This window comes from Balaenoptera physalus (genome assembly GCF_965194825.1).
Source record: "Balaenoptera physalus genome assembly, chromosome: 8".
NCBI lineage: Eukaryota > Metazoa > Chordata > Mammalia > Artiodactyla > Balaenopteridae > Balaenoptera > Balaenoptera physalus.
In genome coordinates this window covers 68,192,153-68,218,368 of record NC_138887.1, presented here as the reverse complement: position 1 = coordinate 68,218,368, position 26,216 = coordinate 68,192,153, and the positions used below count along the sequence as shown (strand labels likewise).

The 26,216-nt window shown below is 39.3% G+C and overlaps 1 protein-coding gene and 1 long non-coding RNA gene across 16 annotated transcripts in view; both read right to left on the bottom strand.

The window, feature by feature from the left end:
- The window catches only part of LOC309665607, a 73,163-nt gene extending 51,256 nt beyond the window's left edge, over positions 1-21,907 (bottom strand). The window contains exon 1 of the long non-coding RNA XR_014266570.1: positions 16,682-21,907. This is a non-coding gene — a long non-coding RNA (uncharacterized lncRNA). The remainder of the gene's footprint in view (positions 1-16,681) is intronic.
- Positions 1-26,216, bottom strand: part of MTERF1 (mitochondrial transcription termination factor 1) — a 602,843-nt gene that overhangs the window by 481,093 nt on the left and 95,534 nt on the right. The window lies entirely within an intron of this gene.

Genomic DNA, 26,216 nt, shown 5'->3' with positions numbered 1-26,216 from the left:
CAAAAGACCTGTATGCAGAAAATTATAAGACACTGATGAAAGAAATTAAAGATGATACAAATAGATGGAGAGATATACCATGTTCCTGGATTGGAAGAATCAACATTGTGAAAATGACTCTACTACCCAAAGCAATCTACAGATTCAATGCAATCCCTATCAAACTACCACTGGCATTTTTCACAGAACTAGAACAAAAAATTTCACAATTTGTATGGAAACACAAAAGACCCCGAATAGCCAAAGCAATCTTGAGAACGAAAAATGGAGCTGGGGGAATCAGGCTCCCTGACTTCAGACTATATTACAAAGCTTCAGTAATCAAGACAGTTTGGTACTGGCACAAAAACAGAAATATAGATCAATGGAACAGGATAGAAAGCCCAGAGATAAACCCACACACATATGGGCACCTTATTTTTGATAAAGGAGGCAAGCATATACAGTGGAGAAAAGACAGCCTCTTCAATAAGTGGTGCTGGGAAAATTGGACAGGTACATGTAAAAGTATGAAATTAGAACACTCCCTGACACCATGCACAAAAATAAACTCAAAATGGATTAAAGACCTAAGTGTAAGGGCAGACACTATCAAACTCTTAGAGGAAAACATAGGCAGAACACTCTATGACATACATCACAGCAAGATTCTTTTTGACCCAGCTCCCAGAGAAATGGAAATAAGAACACAAATAAACAAATGGGACCTAATGAAACTTAAAAGCTTTTGCACAGCAAAGGAAACCATAAACAAGACCAAAAGACAACCATCAGAATGGGAGAAAATATTTGCAAATGAAGCAACTGACAAAGGATTAATCTCCAAGATTTACAAGCAGCTCATGCAGCTCAATAACAAAAAAACGAACAACCCAATCCAAAAATGGGCAGAAGACCTAAATAGACATTTCTCCAAAGAAGATATACAGATGGCCTACAGACACATGAAAGAATGCTCAACATCATTAATCATTAGAGAAATGCAAATCAAAACTACAATGAGATATCATCTCACACCGGTCAGAATGGCCATCATCAAAAAATCTAGAAACAATAAATGCTGGAGAGGGTGTGGAGGAAAGGGAACACTCTTGCACTGTTGGTGGGAATGTAAATTGATACAGCCACTATGGAGAACAGTATGGAGGTTCCTTAAAAAACTACAAATAGAACTACCATACGACCCAGCAATCCCACTACTGGGCATATACCCTGAGAAAACCATAGGTCAAAAAGAATCTTGTACCAAAATGTTCATTGCAGCTCTATTTACAATAGCCAGGACATGGAAGCAATCTAAATGTCCATCGACAGATGAATGGATAAAGAAGATGTGGCACATATATACAATGGAATATTACTCAGCCATAAAAAGAAATGAAATGGAGGTATTTGTAATGAGGTGGATGGAGTTAGAGTCTGTCATACAGAGTGAAGTAAGTCAGAAAGAGAAAAACAAATACGGTATGCTAACACATATATACGGAATCTAAGGGAAAAAAAAAAAAAAAAAAGGCCATGAAGAACCTAGTGGCAAGACGGGAATAAAGACACAGACCTACTAGAGAATGGACTTGAAGATATGGGGAGGGGGTGGGGTGAGATGTGACAGGGTAAGAGAGTGTCATGGACATATATACACTACCAAATGTAAAATAGATAACTAGTGGGAAGCAGCCGCATAGCACAGGGAGATCAGCTCGGTGCTTTGTGACCACCTAGAGGGATGGGATGGGGAGGGTGGGAGGGAGGGAGATGCAAGAGGGAAGAGAAATGGGAACATATTGTATATGTATAACTGATTCACTTTGTTATAAAGCAGAAGCTAACACACAATTGTAAGGCAATTATACTTCAATAAAGATGTTAAAAAAAAAAATATGAACAGTTTTAAATGTATGAAAAGATCCTCCTCAACACTCATAATATGAGATATGAAAATTAAAACCATAATGAGATACCCTTCGCCACCTTATATAAAATTGCAAACCTTTTCACATACATACTACTCTCACCTGCTCTGCTTATATTTTTCCACAGCGTTTTCACTAACATACTTGTATTTTGTTTATCTATCATGTTTATTGTCTATCTTTCCCCCCACTGCACCTCCAGAATGCTTCATGCAGTCTTATTCACTTTAGTATCTGTAGATAGGAAACTAAAGATGCCTAGAATGGTACGTGGCACATAATAGACACTGGATTATTTGCTGAATGAATGAATGAATGAAGACCTATGATCTAGCAATTTCCTTTCTAGGCATATACCCTAGAGAAACTCTCTCACTTGTGTACAGAGAAACAGGAGCAAGGCAGTATTGTTTGCCATATTAGGAAATTAGAAAAATCCTAAATGTCCTCAGTAAGGGAATGAAATACACTGTGGTGTGATCATATAAGGGAATTTAGCAATTAACATGAATTAAATTTATTTACATGGATAAAAATCAAAAGCGTTGCTGGCAAAAAAAAATTGCAGACAGATACATGTAGTAATATACAAAAGCCCAGACAGAAAATTTCACATCAGAGTAAGGATAACCTCAGGACAGGGAGGAGATGGAAGGAATAGGAAGGCTAAAAGGAAGGCTTTGCTTATATTGTAACCTTTATTACTTTAAAATTCTTCATCTGAAGAAAAAATGGCAAATATTAATATATGTTAAATTTGAGTAATAAGTACATAGGTGCATATTATATTTTTCTCTGTATTTTTCTAATGCTTAAAATGTTTCCTCATTTTTAAAAAGCATTTTAATACAAGTGAAAATTACCATTAGTTTCTTTTCCTGCATTAATAAGTAATTATAGCCCCCTCTGTGATAATGATGATGAAGGTGATGGTTCTTTTCCCTCTTCCTCTCCTTCTCTTTTTCTTATATAAGTCCTGTTGTTATTAACAGCTACTACTTTATTTCTCTTTATATAATGCATCTTTTCAAAAATCATTTCATATGGCTTACAACAAAAGACATGAATAACAATCTAGCAAGGTTAAAAAAATGATATGTAAATAGGCTACCTATTAAAGTAAACATTTATGCCATAATTGAACTTCACATTTTGCTCCAAGCTTCTTGGAAGCTGAATGGTAAGCAAGTACACCAAGCAACTACATAGGTCTCATTGTTTAAAAGGGTACCTTGGGGAAGACAAAGCTTTTCCTGCTATTAAGTTCTTTAAAAACTCTCATGTATGACTTTACATCAGGGACACTAATATGGATAGTGTCCTCAAGAGCATTTTAACTAAATTCAAAAGTTGATTTCATATGTCTTTTCTTGCAACAACTTTTTTTAAAAAGCTGAGAATATAATGCATTAGTATGGGTCATGGAAGGACATTCATTCTTTAGAAGCTAAAGTAACATATGCCTTTAGTCATCTAACTAAATCCAAAGATAAAATACCCAAGTGGGTAGGCAGAGAGCATGTCTCTTAGATAATTGTTCCTAAATATAATTTCCCTTAGACAAGCTATTGATAGATGGAAACAAAACAACCATCAATTAAAGATTACAGTCACAGACCTGGACCCATAACTGTTATTGAGTAAGAGTGTGAAGCTTTATTAAGTATCACTTGCCTCTTTTTATTTTTTTTTATACTTTCAATGGATGCTTTTATTGTATATTAATCATATATACCTCAACAAAACTGATGTAAGAAAAGTTAACCACACCATCCATGAATTAGGAAAAATAACCTCCATTTATACACTGTAACAATAGATAAATTATGTTTTTTTCCATCATAATTTTTTAATAGATTTTTATTAGAGTACAATTACTTCACAATAGTGTGTTAGTTTCTGTGCATAACTTTCAAAAGAAAATTATAAAATAAAGCACTGATTCATCATAGGCTCCAACTGACAGGATTCTACTTTTTCTTTTAGATTTGTCTGTTCCTTAAGCCTAAAAGAAATGCTATTCATAGTCCTAAGTCCAGATTTGGCAGACCAAGTGTTATGCAGGCCAGGGGATGCTGTGGTTTACTGGTAGCATCTTTTATATCTTTTCTAATGCCTGTAATGTAGAGATATATTGCAGGGATTTAGGTTTGGGTTAGTCCCAAGAAAAGACTGTAATTGAAGACCCGCTTATCCATTGATTATTTCTGCTACCACCAGCAAAATAAGGGAAGACAACTAATATCCAACAACACTGAACTTAAGGTAGAAAATCAACTAGAGCTATGAAGAGCTTATAGTAATATTAATAATCACTTCCATTTGCATCACCCTTTTCACCCTTTTATGCATGGTCTCATCTAATCCTCAAAACAACCCTATGAGATGGTTAATAGTAAAAAAAAAAAAAAAAAAAAAAATTAACAATAATGACACTGAAGTTTAGAGCAACCTGGTGGCTTGACCTAAATCACACAGCTGGTCAACAGCACACTCGGGACTTGAACTCATGAGTTCTGGCTGAAAACCCAGATTTCTTGCTGTAGCCATGCACTCTTTGGTAAGAGAACCAAGGACTACTACTTTCCCTTCTTTTCCAAGGACAAGGCTTTGTGGTCTTCATTCCATCTGTCACATAACTGGGAGGATCATTCATGGATGTCTCTCTATAGCTCTTCCCTACACCAGCCCTCACTGACAGAATAATAAATTTTCCCCAGAATCACATCATCTCTGAAAGGTGGAAACCAACTACAAAGAGTGAGTTTCCACGGGGAAGATTTTTCAGGGTTAGTTGATGAATTGAAATGGCAATTAATAAAATCAGAAACACAAACAGATGCACATCTAAAAGATCACAGGCAATCACATCCTGAGTGATATGTGAAAGAGATGGTTTCCTTTCAGAAATGAGATCCATAGTTTTAATGGGTTCATTAGCAGATTCATAAGGACTGTTTTCATACAGAAGTTAGGCTTTCCTTTTGAGTTTGTTTCTCCTACATTTGGAGCTCAGTGTTGTGAGATAAAATTAATTTCTTCAAATATAGAATTTAGCTTCATGCTTACTTAATAATAAATGGTAATCTAAAAATCATAGGGCTTTCCAGACCTGAACTGATCATATTTTCAACCTCTCTAGTCTAAAGCTACTCTTGACAGGAGGAAGGAGCCAGGCGGATGGCTGCCCTTGCTAAAACAATGTGGGAAGGTCCCAGGGCTCACTGCACAATGTAAGCAAGACATTCTTTTCCACAAGTGTCAGGATCACATGCCTTCAAATACCAGATCAGTGCAGCTAGGGGACAGGGGGAGCCTGAAGCTCATAAATATATTAAGTAGCTTGCCTAATTTTAAACCAGTGTTAACCTCCATTTATCCAAATGCATAAGGCATACTATTTTGTGTCCCCTCAAAAATTCACTTTGTTTTCTTTTGTTCATTCAGACTGACTAATAGGCATCCTACTTGATACAGACTAAATGTCAATAGTATCTAAACCTCTCCTGGGTAAACAAGTGTCTGTTTTAAGTCAGTCAGCATAAATATGACTCCTAAAGGTAACATTGTTCTAAAAAAAGAATGCCCTGCTATTAACAAAATACATGTTCCCATAGAAAGTAAAGCAATTACTCAACTACAATCTGTTATATGGCATCTTCAGTTATAAAAAACAAAGGAGAGGGCTTCCCTGGTGGCGCAGTGGTTGAGAATCTGCCTGCCAATGCAGAGGACACGGGTTCGAGTCCTGGTCTGGGAAGATCCCACATGCCGCGGAGCAACTGGGCCCGTGAGCCACAATTGCTGAGCCTGCACGTCTGGAGCTTGTGCTCCGCAACAAGAGAGGCCGCGATGGTGAGAGGCCCGCACATCGCGATGAAGAGTGGCCCCCGCTTGCCACAACTAGAGAAAGCCCTCGCACAGAAACGAAGACCCAACATAGCCATAAAATAAAATAAAATAAAATAAAATAAAAAACAAAGGAGACTGAATCACTGAAGTAAGAGTCAGATATTACACTACACACTTAATGCGGGTTTATCCAGAAGTGTCCGTGCTTGATGAGGATGACATGACTGGTGGGGTGTGAAAAACTCAGACACAACAGGAGGAAGAAATCTCTGCTGGAAGAGCACAGTTCTCTGTCCACATCTCATAGCCTGAGGCTGGTATCAGGAAGACTCATAAAAGAAACACCATCTTTCTCAGCGATGATTTATATTTTCCAGAGCAGGAGAACCAGTGCTAAGATCAATGAAACAACTTGCCTGAACAACCGTAACAGACATCTAATTTAGTGCTAACAATGTTGGCTAGTGACAGCCAGAAGCCTGTTATTTGTCAAATTTAAAATTTAAGAGAGAAGACTTCCCTGGTGGCACAGTGGTTAAGAATCCGCCTGCCAATGCAGGGGACATGGTTTCGAGCCCTGGTCAGGGAAGATCCCACATGCGGCAGAGCAGCTAAGCCCGTGTGCCACAACTACTGAGCCTGTACTCTAGAGCCCGCAAGCCACAACTACTGAGCCCGTGTTCCACAACAAGAGAAGCAACCGCAATGAGAAGCCCGCGCATGGCAATGAAGAGTAGCCCCTGCTCACTGCAACTAGAGAAAGCCCGCATGCAGCAACAAAGACCCAAGGCAGCCAAAAAAAAAAAAATTAATTAACTAATTAATTTAAAAAAATTTTTAAGTAATAAAATAAATAAAATTTAAGAGAGAGCGCATCATTTTAATTAATACATTATTTTTCTCTTGGGCCTGCTGAAAGTCCTTTAGTGCAGCATTAGGTAGAGTAAAATCAGGGAGCTGGGGGGAGGAGTCAACTCCTACATAGCAAAGAATCACAGCAAGTGTTCAAGGAAGATGCTCAGATGTTATTGTCTGACAGCTCCACTAAGAAGGGGAACCTGTGGCATCACAGATTCACCCATATAGAGGAACTTGCCTAACTCTTACTGGAGTTTACTACTTTTCTCCCTAGGACAAGCAATAAAATAGTCAGAGCATAGATTCAGGGTCTTAGAGCCAGAAGATGTCACATAGTACAACCTCCCACTCAAGACAGCAACCCTATCAGATTCAGTCATTCATTCAACAAATGTTTTGAGTACCCACTGTGCACCAGCCACCATACCAGACTCTATCAATGCATTCTGAACAAGATAGACCAGGACCCCACCTAATGAAGGTAACAGTTTAATGGGTGAGACTAAGTACAAGTAAACACAGGAATAATTACAGATTTTGAGACAGTCTATGAAGGCAATCAATAGATGCTGGGATAGAGAAAAACACAAGGCAGAGGAAATCCAACCAACGACAGATAGGGTGGTCAGGCAAGTCCTCTCTGGAAAGATGACATTTAAGCTGACTCCTGAAAAAGAAGAAATTTTCTAGGCAAGGAGCTGAGAAAACTATTCATTCCAGTTAGAGGAAACAGACAGTGAAAAGACTGTGAGGGTAAAGATCTGGACTGAAGTGAGGAGAGGAAAGGAGGTAAGGTTAAAGACATAGGCAGAGGTCAGATAATGCATCCCTGTTGACCATGATAAGGAGTTTGGATTTTACCTTAAATGCAATCAGAAGACTTTTTCAGCAGAGGGGTGCTAGAATGTGATTTATAATGAAAAGGGTGCTCTACCATATACCATCTCCTATGGCATAGGAATGTCCCTGTATAAACTGGCAAGCTAAGTACCAGATGCTTTAGAATCTCTAAACTCCTCATGGCCCATGTGATTACCATATTTTCTAAAAAGTAAGAATATGTGCCTAACAGTTCATCTTGTAATAACAGTAGTCACAGTAGTAGTAGTAGCAGCAACAGCAGCAGCTAATATTTGTTAAGTGCTTCCTATATGACAAGCACCTTTTAAAGATATTTTACATGTATTAGTTTGTCTAATCCTCACAACAATCCAATGAAGTAGGTTCAATTTTTATCTTTATTTTATGGATGAGGAAACTTAAGCAACTTGTGAAACAAGTAAACACTTTCTATTTCAATGGTTTCTGTTCTTATTTTTATTAATTCCTTCCTCCTACTTTCTTTGGGTTTAATTTGATCTTTTTTTCCCTAGATCCCCGAGATGAATGCTTACAAAATGGACTGTCAACCTTTCTACTTTCCTAATATATGCATTAATTTTCCTCTAAGCACTACTGTAGATGCATTCACAAGTCTTGGTAGATTTTTGTTGCTGTTGTTATAATTCAGCTCAAAATGTTTTCTAGTGTTCATTGTAAAATTCTTCTTTGATCTAAGATGTATCGAGAAGTGTACCACCGGGAGATCAAGATGGTGGGGTAGGAGGATACTGGGCTAACCTCCCCTCATGAACACATCAAAACTACAACTACATATAGAGGAACTCTTGCTGAAATTGACCTGGAGACTAGCGGAACAGCTCTTCTACAACCAAGGCTGTAAAGATTCACATGCAGTCTGGTAGGAGGGGAGGAGAAGCAATCTGATTGGGATCCACACCCCTAGCAGGGAACACAGAAGAGGAGGGGAATATCACAGGCTAGGGGACCCTCCCTGGGAAGCAATAGATTTAAGCCACATATTAGGTAGCCCAGCCACACATGGATGACTCCCCTTAGCTGGTTTGAAAACCTGTGGGGCTTACTGGAGGGCTATAAGTAACCGAGACTCTGCTCTTGAAGAGAGTGCACACAGACTTGCTTACTCCCAGTCATGGCGTGGAGGCAGCAGATTGAAAATTGCCTGGCACTCTGGCTTGCTTGCCAGGACCACCCCAGTGCACTCCCCAGCCTGTGATGAGCTCCTGCTCCAGACCCTCTGGCTCTGATGCTGCTCCCCACTAAGGTAAAGGCTACCATTGCCAATGAGAGTGCACACACATGGAGGAAACAGAGCTAGCTTGGACCCCAGCCCTGCCTCTGACCATGGTGGAGGCTGCCATTTCCAGCTTGCCTACCCTGCACACACTCCAAAGGGAGTGAAGCTAGCTCCAGGGCAGAGACCATCATTGCAGGAGCATGCATGCCTGTGCAAACTTGGGAGGGGGCAGGGCCAGGTCTGTGGTATAGCATCAACCCCTCCAGCCCTAATCTAGCCTATAACCAAGGTACACACACTGGGGAAAAAGTGAAACTAGCAGAGAAGTGTAGTCCCAAGCCCTCAGGCCCCAGCCACAACCCAAACCAATGCAGAGACTGCCATCACACCCAGGAGAAACCCAAGTCTCTCAGGGCTCCTACTCCAGCCTCTCAGCCCCATCCCCTGCCCCTGATAGGGTACTGATGGCCATTAAATATAAGATAAGCTCCAGGTTGCAACTGACTCTGGTTCTAGCTCCTCCAACTCCAGCCCTAACTCCCACCAAGATGGTGGCTGCCAGCACACTCCAGAGGAAGATGCAGCCCATGCTTGCTTCAGATCCGGGTCTCCCACCAAAGCCACTGGGCACATGCAGACTACATAGATGCTCCCAACAAAAGGACATGACCTCAAGGCTGGGAAGGTAACTGTCTCACTTAATTTTATAGAGACAGAGGAAGTCAAGCAAAATTAGAAGACAGAGGAATATGCTTCAAATGAAAGAACAAGAAAAAATATCTGAGAAAAAAACCTAATGAAACAGAGATAAATAATCTATTTGATAAAAAATTCAAAGCAATAGTAATAAAATGTTAACTGAACATGGGGAAAGAATAGTTGAACACAGTGAGAATTTTAACAAAGAACTATAAAATACAAAGAGTAACCAGTCAGAACTGAAGAATACAATAATTGAGATGAAAAATACACTAGAGGGAATTAACAGCAGATTACGTGATATAGAAGAACACATAAGCAATCTGGAAAATAGAATAATGGAAATCACCCAATCAGAACAGCAAAAAGGAAAACAAATTTTTTAAAATGAGAATAGTTTAAGGGACCTCTGAGACAACATCAAGCATAACAACATACACATTATAGGAGTCCCAGAAGGAGAAGAGAGAGAGAAAAGGGTTGAAAATGTATTTGATGAAATTACGGCTGAGAACCTCCCAAACCTAACAAAGGACACAGATATACAGGTACAGGAATTATAGAGAGCTCCAAACAAGATGAACGCAAAGAGACCCCCACCAAGAAATATCATAATTAAAATGACAAAAGTTAAAGGTAAAGAGAGAATTCTAAAGGCAGCAAGAGAAAAACAAAGGGTCACATACAAGGGAACCCCAAAAGGCTATCAGCTGATTTTTCAGCAGAAACTGTGCAGGCAAGATGGGAGTGGCATGATATATTTAAAGTGCTGAAAGGAAAAGCCTATAACCTAGGATACACTACCCAGCAAGGTTATCATTCAGAATTGAAGGAGAGATAAAGAGCTTCTCAAACAAGCAAAAACTAAGGGTTCATCAATACTAAACTGACCTTACAAGAAGTGTTAAAGGGTCTTCTTTAAGTGAAAAAGAAAAGGCTACCACAAAATTAAGAAATTATAGGGGGCTTCCCTGGTGGTGCAGTGGTTGAGAATCTGCCTGTCAATGCAGGGGGACACGGGTTCGAGCCCTGGTCTGGAAAGATCCCACATGCCGCGGAGCAACTAGGCCCGTGAGCCACAACTACTGAGCCTGTGTGTCTGGAGCGTGTGCTCCGCAACAAGAGAGGTCGCGATAGTGAGAGGCCCGCGCACCGCGATGAAGAGTGGCCCCCGCTTGCCGCAACTAGAGAAAGCCCTCACATAGAAATGAAGACCCAACACAGCCAAAAATAAATAAATTAATTAATTTTAAAAAATAATAAAAAAATAAAAGGTGAAATAGTAAATTAAAAAAAAATTATAGGAAGAAAATAATCCCACTGGTAAAGGCAAATATGTAGTAAAGGCTGTGGATAAACCACTTAAATAAGCTAGTATGAAAGCTAAAAGACAAAAATAATAAAATCAACTATAACTACAACAAAGAGTTAAGGGATAGACATAAAGTTGTAAAATATGACATCAAAAACACAAAACACGGGGGGAGCAAGAAAAAATATAGCTTTTAGAATGCCTTTGAACTTAAATGACTTGTTTAAAACAAGTACATATAGTTATAGGTCAACATATATGAACTCTATGGTAACCACAAATTCAAATAAAAAACCTGTATTAGATATACAAAAACTAGAGAGAAAAAAACCACAAACATAACACTAAGTAAAATCATCAAAACACAAACATAACACTAAGTAAAATCATCAAACCACAATGGGAGAGACTACAAGAACAAGAAAAGAGCAGAGAAGAACTACAAAAACAACCAGCAAACAAATAACAAAATGGCAATAAGTACACACCTATCAATAATCACTTTAAATGTCAATGGACTAAATGCTTCATTTAGTTACATAGGGTGGCTGATTGGGTTAAAAAAACAAAACAAAACAAAACAAGACCAATCTACATGCTGCCTACAAGAGACTCACTTCAAAGCTAAAGACACACACAGACAGAAAGTGACGGAAAAGAAAAAGATACTCAATGTAAACAGAAATGAGAAGAAAGCTGGGGTAGCAATACTCATATTAGACAAAGTAGACTTTTAAAACAAAATCTATAATAAAAGGGAATTCCCTCATGGTGCAGTAATTAAGAATCCACCTGCCAATGCAGGGGACACGGGTTCAATGCACGGGACCATGGGTTCCTGGTCCAGGAAGATCCCACATGCCATGGAGCAACTAAACCTGTGTGCCGCAACTACTGAGCCTGTGCTCTGGAGCCCACAAGCCACAACTACTGAGCCCGCGCACCACAACTACTGAAGCCCGTGCGCCTAGAGCCTGTGCTCCGCAACAAGGGAAGCCACCACAATGAGAAGCCTGCGCACTGCAACGAAGAGTAGCCCCCGCTCACCACAACTAGAGAAAGCCCGCGCGCAGCAATGAAGACCCAACTCAGCCAAAAATAATAAATTTCTAAAAAATCTATAATAAAAGACAAAGAAGGGCATTATATAATGATAAAGGGATCAATATGAGAACAGGATATGACATTTGTAAACATATATGCACCTAACACAGGAGCACCTAAATATATAAAGCAAATATTAACAAACATAAAGGGAGACATTGACAATAACACGATAATAGTAGGGGACTTTAATACCCCACTTACATCAATGGACAGATCATCCAAAGAGAAAAACACTAAGGAAACAGTGATCTTAAATGACACAGGGCCCACTGAATTGGCCCTTTCAGCATTTAGAAATACCTAGTTTTATTTCCAGTAATATTTTTTGCCTAAAGTCTACTTTGATGTTTTAGCCACAGCAGCTAGCTTTAGGTTAGTGTTTACATGGTATACCTTTTCCGTCATTTTACTTTCAACCTGTCTGTTACCTTTTATTTAGTGAATGACTCCTATATATAGGACATAGTTGGGTCTAGTCTGACATTTGTCTTTTCACTGGAGTGTTCTGTCCAGTTACATTAATATAATTACTGATCTATTAGGTTTAGGCTATCTTTTGATATTTTTCCCATATTTTCCCCATCTCTTTTTTAGCCCTTTGTTCTGCCTTTTCTTGGATTAAAGAAGTATGTTTTATTATTCCATATTTAGCTCCTCTATTGGTTTTATATATTATTCATTTGGTGGCTGCCCTAGAAATTGCAGTATCTCTTTTCCTTCCTCCATCATAGCTCATGACTGAGGCACGCCAAAGCACTGCATTGTTCCATATCTCTGGTACACTTCAGCAGTAGTACTTATGTCTTCCAGAATATCATGTGGTGTTTTCATCAACATACAGCAATTAAATGTATGGCTTTTGAGATTGGTTCAAGATGGCGGAGTAGAAGGATATGCACTCACTCCCTCTTGCGAGAGCACTAGAATCACAACTAACTGCTGAACAATCATCGACAGGAAGACACTGGAACTCACCAAAAAAGATATCCCACATCCAAAGACAACAGAGAAGCCGCAATGAGATGGCAGAAGGGGCACAATCACAATCAAATCAAATCCCATAACTGCCAGGTGGGTGACTCACAAACTAGAGAACCACAGAAGTCCACCCACTGGAGTGAAGGTTCTGAGCCCCACGTCAGGTTTCCCAACCAGGGGGTCTAGCAATGGGAGGAGGAATTCCTAGAGAATCAGACTTTGAAGGCTAGCGGGATTTGATTGCAGGACTTAGACAGGACTGGGGGAAACAGAGACTCCACTCTTGGAGGGCACACACAAAGTAGTGTGCACATCAGGACCCAGGGGAAGGAGCAGTGACCCCATAGGAGACTGAACCACACCTACCGGCTAGTGTTAGAGGGTCTCCTGCAGAGGCAGGGTGTGGCTGTGGCTCACTGTGGGGACAAGGACACTCGCGGCAGAAGTGCTGGGAAGTACTCCTTGGTGTGAGCCCTCCTTGTGTAGGCTCCAGTGCGGGGTCACCTCAGGCCAAACAACCAACGGGGAGGGAACCCAGCCTCACCCATCAGCAGACAAGCGGATTAAGGTTTTACTAAGCTCTGCCCACCAGAGCAACACCCAGCTCTACCCACCACCGGTCCCTCCCATCAGGTAACTTGCACAAGCCTCTTAGACAGCCTCATCCACCAGAGGGCAGAGAGCAGAAGCAAGAAGAACTACAATCCTGCAGCCTGTGGAACAAAAACCACATTCACAGAAAGATAGACAAGATGAAAAGGCAGAGGGCTATGTACCAGATGAAGGAACAAGATAAAACCCCAGAAAAACAACTAAATGAAGTGGAGATAGGCAACCTTCCAGAAAAAGAATTCAGAATAATGATAGTGAAGATGATCCAGGACCTCGGAAAAAGAATGGAGGCAAAGATCGAGAAGATGCAAGCAATGTTTAACAAAGACCTAGAAGAATTCAAGAACACACATAGATGAACAATACATTAACTGAAATGAAAAATACACTAGAAGGAATCAATAGCAGAAGAACTGAGGCAGAAAACGGATAAGTGACCTGGAAGACAGAATGGTGGAATTCACAGCTGCGGAAAAGAATAAAGTAAAAAGAATGAAAAGAAATGAAGACAGCCTAAGAGAACTCTGGAACAACATTAAACATAACAACATTTGCACTATAGGGGTTCCAGAAGGAGAAGAGAGAGAGAAAGGACCAGAGAAAATATTTGAAGAGATTATAGTCAAAAACTTCCCTAACATAGGAAAGGAAATAGCCACGCAAGTCCAGGAAGCGCAGAGTCCCAGGTAGGATAAACCCAAGGAGAAACACGCCGAGACACTTAGTAATCAAACTGGCAAAAATTAGACAAAGAAAAATTATTGAAAGCAGCAAGGGAAAAACGACAAATAACACACAAGGGAACTCCCATAAGGTTAACAGCTGATTTCTCAGCAGAAACTCTACAAGCCAGAAGGGAGTGGCATGATATACTTAAAGTGATGAAAGGGAAGAACCTAAAACCAAGATTACTCTACCCGGCAAGGATCTCATTCAGATTCGATGGAGAAATCAAAAGCTTTACAGACAAGCAAAAGCTAAGAGAATTCAGCACCACCAAACCAGCTCTACAACAAATGCTAAAGGAACTTCTCTAAGTGAGAAAAACAAGAGAAGAAAAAGACCTACAAAAATAAACCCAAAACAATTAAGAAAGTGGTAATAGGAACATGCATATCAATAATTACCTTAAACATGAAAGGATTAAAGGCTCCAACCAAAAGACAGAGGCTTGCTGAATGGATACAAAAAGAAGACCCATCTATATGCGGTCTACAAGAGACCCACTTCAGACCTAGGGACACATACAGACTTAAAGTGAGGGGATGGAAAAAGATATTCCATGCAAATGGAAATCTAAATAAAGATGGAGTAGCAATAGTCATATCAGATAAAATAGACTTTAAAATAAAGACTGTTACAAGAGACAAGGAAGGACACTACATAATGATCAAGGGATCAATCCAAGAAGAAGATATAACAATTATAAATATATATGCACCCAACATAGGAGCACCTCAATACATAAGGCAACTGCTAACAGCTATAAAAGAGGAAATCGACAGTAACACAATAATAGTGGGGGACTTTAACACCTCACTTACACCAATGGACAGATCATCCAAACAGCAAATTAAAAGGAAACACAAGCTTTAAATGACACAATAGACCAGATAGATTTAATTGATATTTATAGGATATTCCATCCAAAAACAGCAGATTACACTTTCTTCTGAAGTGCGCACGGAACATTCTTCAGGTAGAATCACATCTTGGGTCAAAAAGCAAGCCACAGTAAATTTAAGAAAATTGAAATCATATCAAGCATATTTTCGGACCACAACACTATGAGATTAGAAAGCAATTACAGTGAAAAAAATGTAAAAAGCACACAAACACATGGAGGCTAAACAACACGTTACTAAATAATCAAGAGATCACTGAAGAAATCCAAGGGGAAATCAAAAAATGCCTAGAGACAAATAACAATGAAAACACGATGATCCAAAACCTATGGGATTCAGCACAAGCAGTTCTAAGAGGGAAGTTTATAGCTATACAAGCCTACCTCAAGAAACAAGAAAATTCTCAAATAAACAATCTAACCTTACACCTAAAGGAACTAGAGAAAGAAGAACAAACAAAACCCAAAGTTAGCAGAAGGAAAGAAATCATAAAGATCAGAGCAGAAATAAATGAAATAGAAACAAAGAAAACAATAGCAAAGATCAATAAAACTAAAAGCTGGTTCTTTGAGAAGATAAACAAGATTGATAAACCATTACCCAGACTCATCAAGAAAAAGAGGGAGGGCTTCCCTGGTGGCGCAGTGGTTGAGAATCTGCCTGCCAATGCAGGGGACACGGGTTCGAGCCCTGGTCTGGGAAGATCTCACATGCTGCGGAGCAACTGGGCCTGTGAGCCACAATTACTGAGCCTGCGCATCTGGAGCCTGTGCTCTGCAACAAGAGAGGCCGCGATAGTGAGAGGCCCGCGCACCGCGATGAAGAGTGGCCCCCGCTTGCCACAACTAGAGAAAGCCCTCGCACAGAAACGAAGACCCAACACAGCCATAAATAAATAAATAAATAAATAATTTAAAAAAAAAAAAAGAAAGAAAAAGAGGGAGAGGACTCAAATCAACAGAATTAGAAATGAAAAAGGAGAAGTTACAACAGACACTGCAGAAATATAAAGCATCCTAAGAGACTACTACAAGCAACACTATGCCAATAAAATGGACAACCTAGATGAAATGGACAAATTCTTACAAAGGTATAACCTTCCAAGACTGAACCAGGAAGACATAGAAAATATGAACAGACCAATCACAAGTAATGAAATTGAAACTGTGATTAAAAATCTTCCAACAAACAAAAGCCCAGGACCAGAGAGCTTCACAGGTGAATTCTATCAAACATTTAGAGAAGAGCTAATACCCATCCTTCTCAAACTCTTCTAAAAAATTGCAGAGGAAGGAACACTCCCAAACTCATTCTATGAGGCCACCATCACCCTGATGCCAAAACCAGACAGAGATACTACAAAAAAAGAAAATTACAGACCAGTATCACTGATGAATATAGCTGCAAAAATCCTCAACAAAATACTAGCAAACAGAATCCAACAACACATTAAAAGGATCATACACCATGATCAAGTGGGATTTATCCCAGCGATGCAAGGATTCTTCAATATACGCAAATCAATCAATGTGATACACCATATTAACAAATTGAAGAATAAAAACCGTATGATCGGGAGCTTCAAGATGGCGGAAGAGTAAGATGTGGAGATCACCTTCCTCCCAACAAATACATCAGAAATACATCTACATGTGGAACAACTCCTACAGAACACCTACCGAATGCTGGCAGAAGACCTCAGACCTCCCAAAAGGCAAGAAACTCCGCACGTACCTGGGTAGGTCAAAAGAAAAAAGAAAAAACAGAGACAAAAGAATAGGGACGGGACCTGCACCAGTGGGAGAGAGCTGTGAAGGAGGAAAGGTTTCCACACACTAGAAGCCCCTTCCCGGGTGGAGACTGCAGGGGGCGGAGGGGGGAAGCTTCGAAGCCATGGAGGAGAGCGCAGCGACAGGGGTGCGGAGGGCAAAGCGGAGAGATTCCCGCACAGAGGATCGGTGCCGACCAGCACTCACCAGCCCGAGAGGCTTGTCTGCTCACCCACCAGGACGGGTGGGGGCTGGGAGCTGAGGCTCGGGCTTCGGAGGTCAGATCCCAGGGAGAGGACTGGTGTTGGCTGCGTGAACACAGCCTGAAGGGGCCAGTGCGCCACAGCTAGCCGGGAGGAAGTCCAGGAAAAAGTCTGGAGCTGCCAAAGAGGCAAGAGACTTTTTCTTGCCTCTTTGTTTCCTGGTGCATGAGGAGAGGGGATTAAGAGCGCTGCTTAAAGAAGCTCCAGAAACGGGCGCGAGCCACAGCTGTCAGCGCGGACACCAGAGACGGGCATGAAATGCTAAGGCTACTGCTGTAGCCACCAAGAAGCCTGTGAGCAAGCACAGGTCACTATCCACACCTCTCCTCCTGGGAGCCTGTGCAGCCCGCCACTGCCAGGGTCCTATGATCCAGGGACAACTTCCCCGGGAGAGCACAGGGCGCACCTCAGGCTGTTGCAAGGTCATGCCGGCCTCTGCCGCCACAGGTTCGCCCCACATCTGTACCCCTCCCTCCCCCCCGGCCTGAGTGAGTCAGAGCCCCCGAAGCGGCTGCTCCTTTAACCCCGTCCTGTCTCAGTGAAGAACAGACGCCCTCAGGCGACCTACACACAGAGGCGGGTCCAGATCCAAAGGTGAACTCTGGGAGCTGTTCAAAAAGAGAAGAGAAAGGGAAATTTCTCCCTCAAGAGCAGTGGATTAAATCTCCACAATCAACTTGATGTACCCTGCATCTGTGGAATAACTGAATAGACAACGAATCATCCCAAATCGAGGAGGTGGACGTTGGGAGCAACGATACATTTTTTTTTTCCTTTTTCTCTTTCTGTGAGTGTGTATGTGTATGCTTCTGTCTGTGATTTTGTCTGTAGAGCTTTGCTTTTACCATTTGTCCTAGGGTTCTGTCTGTCCGTTTTTTTTTGTTTTGTTTATTTTTAGTATAGTTTTTAGCAGTTGTTATCATTGGTGGATTTGTTTATTGGTCTGGTTGCTCTCTTCTTTCTTTTTTTTAAATTACTTTAAAAAAATTTTTAATAATTATGTTTTTTTTTATTTTAGTAACTTTATTTTATTTTACTTTATTTTTTTTTATATTATCTTCTTCTTTCTTTCTTTCTTTTTTTTCTCCCTTTTATTCTGAGCCGTGTGGAGGACAGGCTCTTGGTGCTACAGCCAGGCGACAGGGCTGTGCCTCTGAGGTGGGAGAGCCAAGTTCAGGACACTGGTCCAGAAGAGACCTCCCAACTGCACGTAATATCAAATGGGAAAAGTCTCCCAGAGATCTCCATCTCAACGCCAAGACCCAGCTCCACTCAACGACCAGCAAGCTACACTGCTGGACACCCTATGCCAAACAACTAGCAACACAGGAACATAACCTCATCCATTAGCAGAGAGGCTGCCTAAAATCATAATAAGGCCACAGGTACCCCAAAACACACCACCAGACGTGGACCTGCCCACCAGAAACACAAGATCCAGCCTCATCCACCAGAACACAGGCACTAGTCCCCTCCACCAGGAAGCCTACACAACCCACTAAACCAACCTTAGCCACTGCGGACAGACACCAAAAACAACGGGAATTACGAACCTGCAGCCTGCGAAAAGAAGACCCCAAACACAGTAAGTTAAGCCAAATGAGAAGACAAAGAAACACACAGCAGATGAAGGAGCAAGGTAAAAACCCACCAGACCTAACAAATGAAGAGGAAATAGAGAGTTTACCTGAAAATGAATTCAGAATAATGATAGTAAAGATGATCCAAAATCTTGCAAATAGAATGGAGAAAATACAAGAAACGTTTAACAAGGACCTAGAAGAATTAAAGAGCAAACAAACAGTGATGAACAACACAATAAATGAAATTTAAAATTCTCTAGAAGGAATCAATAGCAGAATAACTGAGACAGAAAAACGGATAAGTGACCTGGAAGATAAAATAGTGGAAATAACTACTGCAGAGCAGAATAAAGAAAAAAGAATGAAAAACATTGAGGACAGTCTCAGAGACTTCTTGGACAACACTAAACACACCAACATTCGAATTATAGGGGTCCCAGAAGAATAAGAGAAAAAGAAAGGGACTGAGAAAATATTTTAAGAGATTATAGTTGAAAACTTCCCTAATATGGGAAAGGAAATAGTTAATCAAGTTCAGGAAGCACAGAGAGTCCCATACAGGATAAATCCAAGAAGAAACACGCCAACACACATATTAATCAAACTATCAAAAATTAAATACAAAGAAAAAATATTAAAAGCAGCAAGGGAAAAAAACCAAATAACACACAAGGCAATCCCCATAAGGTTAACAGCTGATCTTTCAGCAGAAACTCTACAAGCCAGAAGGGAGTGGCAGGACATACTTAAAGTGATAAAGGAGAAGAACCTACAACCAAGATTATTCTACCCAGCAAGGATCTCATTCAGATTTGACGGAGAAATTAAAAACTTTATAGACAAGCCAAAGCTAAGAGAATTCAGCACCACCAAACCAGCTTTACAACAAATGCTAAAGGAACTTCTCTAGGCAGGAAACACAAGAGAAGGAAAAGACCTACAATAACAAACCCCAAACAATTATGAAAATGGTAATAGGAACATACATATCAATAATTACCTTAAATGTAAGTGGATTAAATGCTCCCACCAAAAGACATAGACTGGCTGAATGGATACAAAAACAAGACCCGTACATATGCTGTCTACAAGAGACCCACTTCAGACCTAGGTACACATACAGACTGAAAGTGAGGGGATGGAAAAAGATATTCAAAATAAAATCAAAAGAGAGCTGGAGCAGCAATTCTCATAACAGACAAAACAGACTTACAATAAAGACTATTACAAGAGACAAAGAAGGACACTACCTAATGATCAAGGGATCAATCCAAGAAGAAGATATAACAACTGTAAATATTTATGCACCCAACATAGGAGCACCTCAATACATAAGGCAAATACTAACAGCCATAAACAGGGAAATCAACAGTAACACAATCATAGTAGGGGACTCTAACACCCCACTTTCACCAGTGGACAGATCATCCAAAATGAAAATAAATAAGGAAACACAAGCTTTAAATGATACATTAAACAAGATGGACTTAATTGATATTTATAGGACACTCCATCCAAAAACAACAGAATACACATTCGTCTCAAGTGCTCACAGAACATTCTCCAGGATAGATCATATCATGGGTCACAAATCAAGCCTTGGTAAATTTAAGAAAATCGAAATCGGATCAAGTATCTTTTCCAACCACAACGTTATGAGACTAGATATCAATTACAGGAAAAAAATCTGTAAAAAATACAAACACATGGAGGCTAAACAATACACTACTTAACAACCAAGAGATCACTGAAGAAATCAAAGAGGAAATCAAAAAATACCTAGGAACAAATGACAATGAAAACACGACGACCCAAAACCTATTGGATGCAGCAAAAGCAGTTCTAAGAGGGAAGTTTATAGCAATACAATCCTACCTTAAGAAACAAGAAACATCTCAAATAAACAACCTAACCTTACATGTAAAGCAATTAGAGAAAGAAGAACAAAAAATCACCAAAGTTAGCAGAAGGAAAGAAATCATAAAGACCCGATCAGAAATAAATGAAAAAGAAATGAAGGAAACGATAGCAATCATCAATAAAACTAAAAGCTGGTTCTTTGAGACGATAAACAAAATTGATAAACCATTAGCCAGACTCATCAAGAAAAAAAGGGAGAAGACTCAAATCAATAGAATTAGAAATGAAAAAGGAGAAGTAACCACTGACACTGCAGAAATACAAAGGATCATGAGAGGTTACTACAAGCGACTACATGCCAATAAAATGGACAACCTGGAAGAAATGGACACATTCTTAGAAATACACAACCCTCTGAGACTGAACCAGGAAGAAATAGAAAATATGAACAGACCAATCACAAGCAATGAAGTTGAAACTGTGATTAAAAATCTTCCAACAAACAAAAGCCCAGGACCAGATGGCTTCACAGGCGAATTCTATCACACATTTTGAGAAGAACTAAAACACATCCTTCTCAAACTCTTCCAAAATATACCAGAGGGAGGAACATTCCCAAACTCATTCTACGAGGCCACCATCACCCTGATACCAAAACCAGACAAAGATGTCACAAAGAAAGAAAACTACAGGCCAATATCACTGATGAACATAGATGCAAAAATCCTCAACAAAATACTAGCAAACAGAATCCAACAGCACATTAAAAGGATCACACACCATGATCAAGTGGGGTTCATACCAGGAATGCAAGGATTCTTCAATATACGCAAATCAATCAATGTGATACACCATAATAACAAACTGAAGGAGAAAAACCATATGATCATCTCAGTAGATGCACAGAAAGCTTTTGACAAAATTCAACACCCATTTATGATAAAAGCCCTGCAGAAAGTAGGCACAGAGGGAACTTTCCTCAACATAATAAAGGCCATATATGACAAACCCACAGCCAACATTGTTCTCAATGGTGAAAAACTGAAAGCATTTCCTCTAACATCAGGAACAAGACAAGGATGTCCACTTGCGCCACTATTATTCAACATAGTTTTGCCACGGCAATCAGAGAAGGAAAAGAAATAAAAGGAACACAAACTGGAAAAGAAGAAGTAAAACTGTCACTGTTTGCAGATGACATGATACTATACATAGAGAATCCTAAAGATGCCACCAGGAAACTACTAGAGCTAATCAATGAATTCGGTAAAGTTGCAGGATACAAAATGAATGCACAGAAATCTCTTGCATTCCTATACACTATTGATGAAAAATCTGAAAGAGAAATTAAGGAAACAATCCCATTTACCATTGCAACAAAAAGGTTAAAATACCTAGGAATAAACCCACCTAGGGAGACAAAAAATGTGTATGCGAAAATTATAAGACACTGCTGAAAGAAATTAAAGATGATACCAACGGATGGAGAGATATACCATGTTCTTGGATTGGAAGAATCAATATTGTGAAAATGACTCTACTACCCAAAGCAATCTACAGAGCCAATGCAATCCCTATCAAATTACCAATGGCATTTTTTACAGAACTAGAACAAAAAATCTTAAAATTTGTATGGAGACACAGAAGACCCCGAATAGCCAAAGCAGCCTTGAGGGAAAAAACGGAGCTGGAGGAATCAGACTCCCTGACTTCAGACCATACTACAAAGCTACAGTAATCAAGACAATATGGTACTGGCACAAAAATAGAGATATAGATCAATGGAACAGGATAGAAAGCCCAGAGATAAACCCACGCACCTATGTTCAACTAATTTATGACAAAGGAGGCAAGCATATACAATGGAGAAAAGACAGTCTCTTCAATAAGTGGTGCTGGGAAAAGTGGACAGCTACATGTAAAAGAATGAAATTAGAACACTCCCTAACACCACACACAAAAGTAAACTCAAAATGGATTAGAGACCTAAATGTAAGACTGGACACTATAAAACTCTTAGAGGAAAACATAGGAAAAACACTCTTTGACATAAATCACACCAAGATCTTTTTTGATCCACCTCGTAGAGTAATGGAAATAAAAACAAAAATAAACAAATCAGACCTAATGAAACTTCAAAGCTTTTGCACAGCAAAGGAAACCATAAACAAGATGAAAAGACAACCCTCAGAATAGGAGAAAATATTTGCAAACGAATCGACGGATGAAGGATTAATCTCCAAAATATATAAACAACTCATGCAGCTCAATATTAAAAAAAACAAACAACCATATCCAAAAATGGGCAGAAGACCTAAAAAGACATTTCTCCAAAGAAGACATACAGATGGGCAAGAAGCACATGAAAAGCTGCTCAACATCACTAATTATTAGAGAAATGCAAATCAAAATTACAATGAGGTATCACCTCACACTGGTTCGAATGGGCATCATCAGAAAATCTACAAACAACAAATGCTGGAGAGGGTGTGGAGAAAAGGGAACACTCTTGCACTGTTGGTGGGAATGTAAATTGATACAGCCACTATGGAGAACAGTACGGAGGTTCCTTAAAAAACTAAAAATAGAATTACCATATGACCCAGCAATCCCACTACTGGGCATATACCCAGAGAAAACCATAATTCAAAAAGACACATGCACCCCAATGTTCATTGCAGCACTATTTACAATAGCCAGGTCATGGAAGCAACCTAAATGCCTATCGACAGACGAATGGATAAGGAAGACGTGGTACATATATACAATGGAATATTACTCAGCCATAAAAAGGAACGAAATTGGGTCATTTGTAGAGACATGGATGGATCTAGAGACTGTCATACAGTCAGAAAGAGAAAAACAAATATCGTATATTAACGCATATATGTGGAACCTAGAAAAATGGTACAGATGATCCAGTTTGCAGGCAGAAATTGAGACACAGATGTAGAGAACAAACATATGGACACCAAGGGGGGAAAGTGGTGGAGGGGTGGGGGTGGTGGTGTGATGAATTGGGCGACTGGGATTGACATGTATACATTGATGTGTATAAAATTGATGACTAATAAGAACCTGCTGTATAAAAAAATAAATAAAATAAAATTCAAAAAAAAATTTGTTTTTAAATATAAATAAATGTATGGCTTTTTTCTTTCTGAGTCTTGTTTTTCCAGACAACTCAATTAACTGTAGATTCCTATAAGTTTTTAAGAAAATTCTTTCTGTCTTCTTCATGAAATATATTGTAGACATTTGCATTAACCACGTCTTCTTGCTTACATTGCAGGTGTTGTGATATTTTCTGATACAAATACAATGTTTCCATCATGATTTACCACGAAAAGGAAACCATATAATTCCTGAAGTAAAAGTGGTCCTAAGGAGTTTTTATCAGTAACTCCCTGTCCTGTAGAAGACACATCAGCTTTCTGTACATCATTTTCATAATTCTTGAATGATTATGAGCTAAATTCACACTTTTACCATGTCTTTAATAATGCACCAACCTTAGAATAGTTTAACTCCTTTCCTCCCTCCTGCCCTTTGTGCTACTCTTGCCATATATTTTACTACCACATGTTATAAAACCCAAGAGACATTTTTAATATTGTTACTTTAGTCAGTATTCTTTATATTCACTTGTTCTGGTTCCTATAATTTTGTGCGTCCTCATGAATTATTTTCCTTCTTGTGTTTCTTCTTATACAGATACAAATTACAAATTCTCTGAGTTTGTTTTTCTTTTTGGTAAGTCTTTGTTTCACTACCAGTCTCCAGTATAGAAAAAAAAAAAGGAAAATTACATTGATATTGTGAGTTTGGGTCAGACTGTAGACAATTGTGTATGCTAAGCTGAAGGGTAAGTACTTTATTGAATGGGTAACGAAGAGCCACTAAGTTAAGCCATACAATGAGCTTTGTGGCAATTTACTAGACCATTTAGAAGGAAGAGAAACTAGAAGTAGGGAGACCACTTAGAAGGTTGTTGAAAGCTATAGTAAGGACTCAAACTTTAGGGGGGTCACTACAGGAATAGAAAGAAGTGAGCAAACCAAAGAGATGTTGATAAGGACGAATAGATACGATTTAAGAACTATTTGGATATGGACAAATGAGAGAAAAATGGCCAGTGTAAAATGGTTGCCAGACTTCAAAGCCAGTAACTAATTTAACTGTGCTACTATTAACACAAGTGGGAAGTTAAAAGGAAAACTCAGATTGGCAAGGGAGATGAAATATTGCATATCATGTTTCAGGAGCTTGGGAATTTAGGTGGAAATGCCCAGAAGACATCTGGAAGTTTCAGAGAAATAAGAGATAAAAATATAGGTCTGAGAGACATTTACTATAGATACTAATTGAAAATGTGACTACAATGGGACATAAGAATGGAAGGGAATAAAAAAGAGTGTCTAGAGAAGCTGTACCCCTCTCTTCTCATTCCACTGACCTCTCCACCCCACAAATTCTTCTTCTACAGACTTTGCCCCAGTGTGCTAGCTAATAATCCCTGACTGCCATGCCAGACAGGAGCAGGCTTGGGAAGGGATAATTGCAAAAGCAACAGTGAAGTTTGTGACTTCAAGAAGAAAGTGAAGGAAGAAGATAAGGGATAGAAGGGCAAACCTATGTATTAGGAGAGGAAAGAGTATATTCTATGTCCACAGGACCACCCAACTGAGGTGGTCATATGTAGGTTAAAATATATATGTAATGTAATACTCATAATTTGAGCTGAGAGATTGTCCATATATTTCAATTAATTTTGTCTAACAGAAGTCTAGTTAACACAAGTCTTACAAGTAAGAGCTGTTTTATTATTCATACTTTTTTATCTTTTTGAAATCTTATACAATCAATGTGCATTCCATTTTCAATTAGGAAAATCAACACTTTTTTGCTAACTTCCCTTCTAACTCTGAATCATCCTTTCAAAAAAAATTTTTTTCAATATTAGATAGAATGCTCTGGTGTATGTGATTAAAACCAGGCTTACAGCAGGGAATTCAGCAATGAGAATAACAGTCCTGCTTAACACAATCCAGGAACAGAATGATCAGGAAAGTGGATAAAACATTTCAGGGCTACAGAGAACCTGAGTGTTCTTGGGCAATAAAATAATATTTTAGTTAATTATCTTAACTTTTCTTATCTCTGAAGAACAGCTTCATGTATAGTGTTAACATCATAGCACAAGAAAGAATCTCTAGAGATCATCTACTTTTAAGCAATTGAACATCTCAATCATCTAAGACCAAAAGTTGTCTAAGCTCTTGAACATCTCCACAACCTCCCTTAACAACCCATTCAAAAAACAAAAGAAAACAAAAACAAAAAACAACCCAACCCATTCCAATGTTCTGAGGTTATGATAGTGATAAATTTAACGTCATATATTTGATTGCAAAATAGGTTCTATAGGAGTAGGGAGAGGAGAGACACTTGAGGTTCAGTCTGAAGTCCCATTTAAGTCCCAATAGTTGGTCTTGCTGAGAAGGGAAAATCATGTTCAAATAGTATCATGTACTCTTAAATTCTGAGAAAGCTCAATTTAGAAGCATAGTAGAAATTTCTTATTACAAGATTCCACCTGGATGACACCTGGAAGTGTCCAAGTTCTCAAAAAGAAGTAAAATATAAAATGAACAGTCCTTTGGGGTATTCAATTATTGCTAATTATC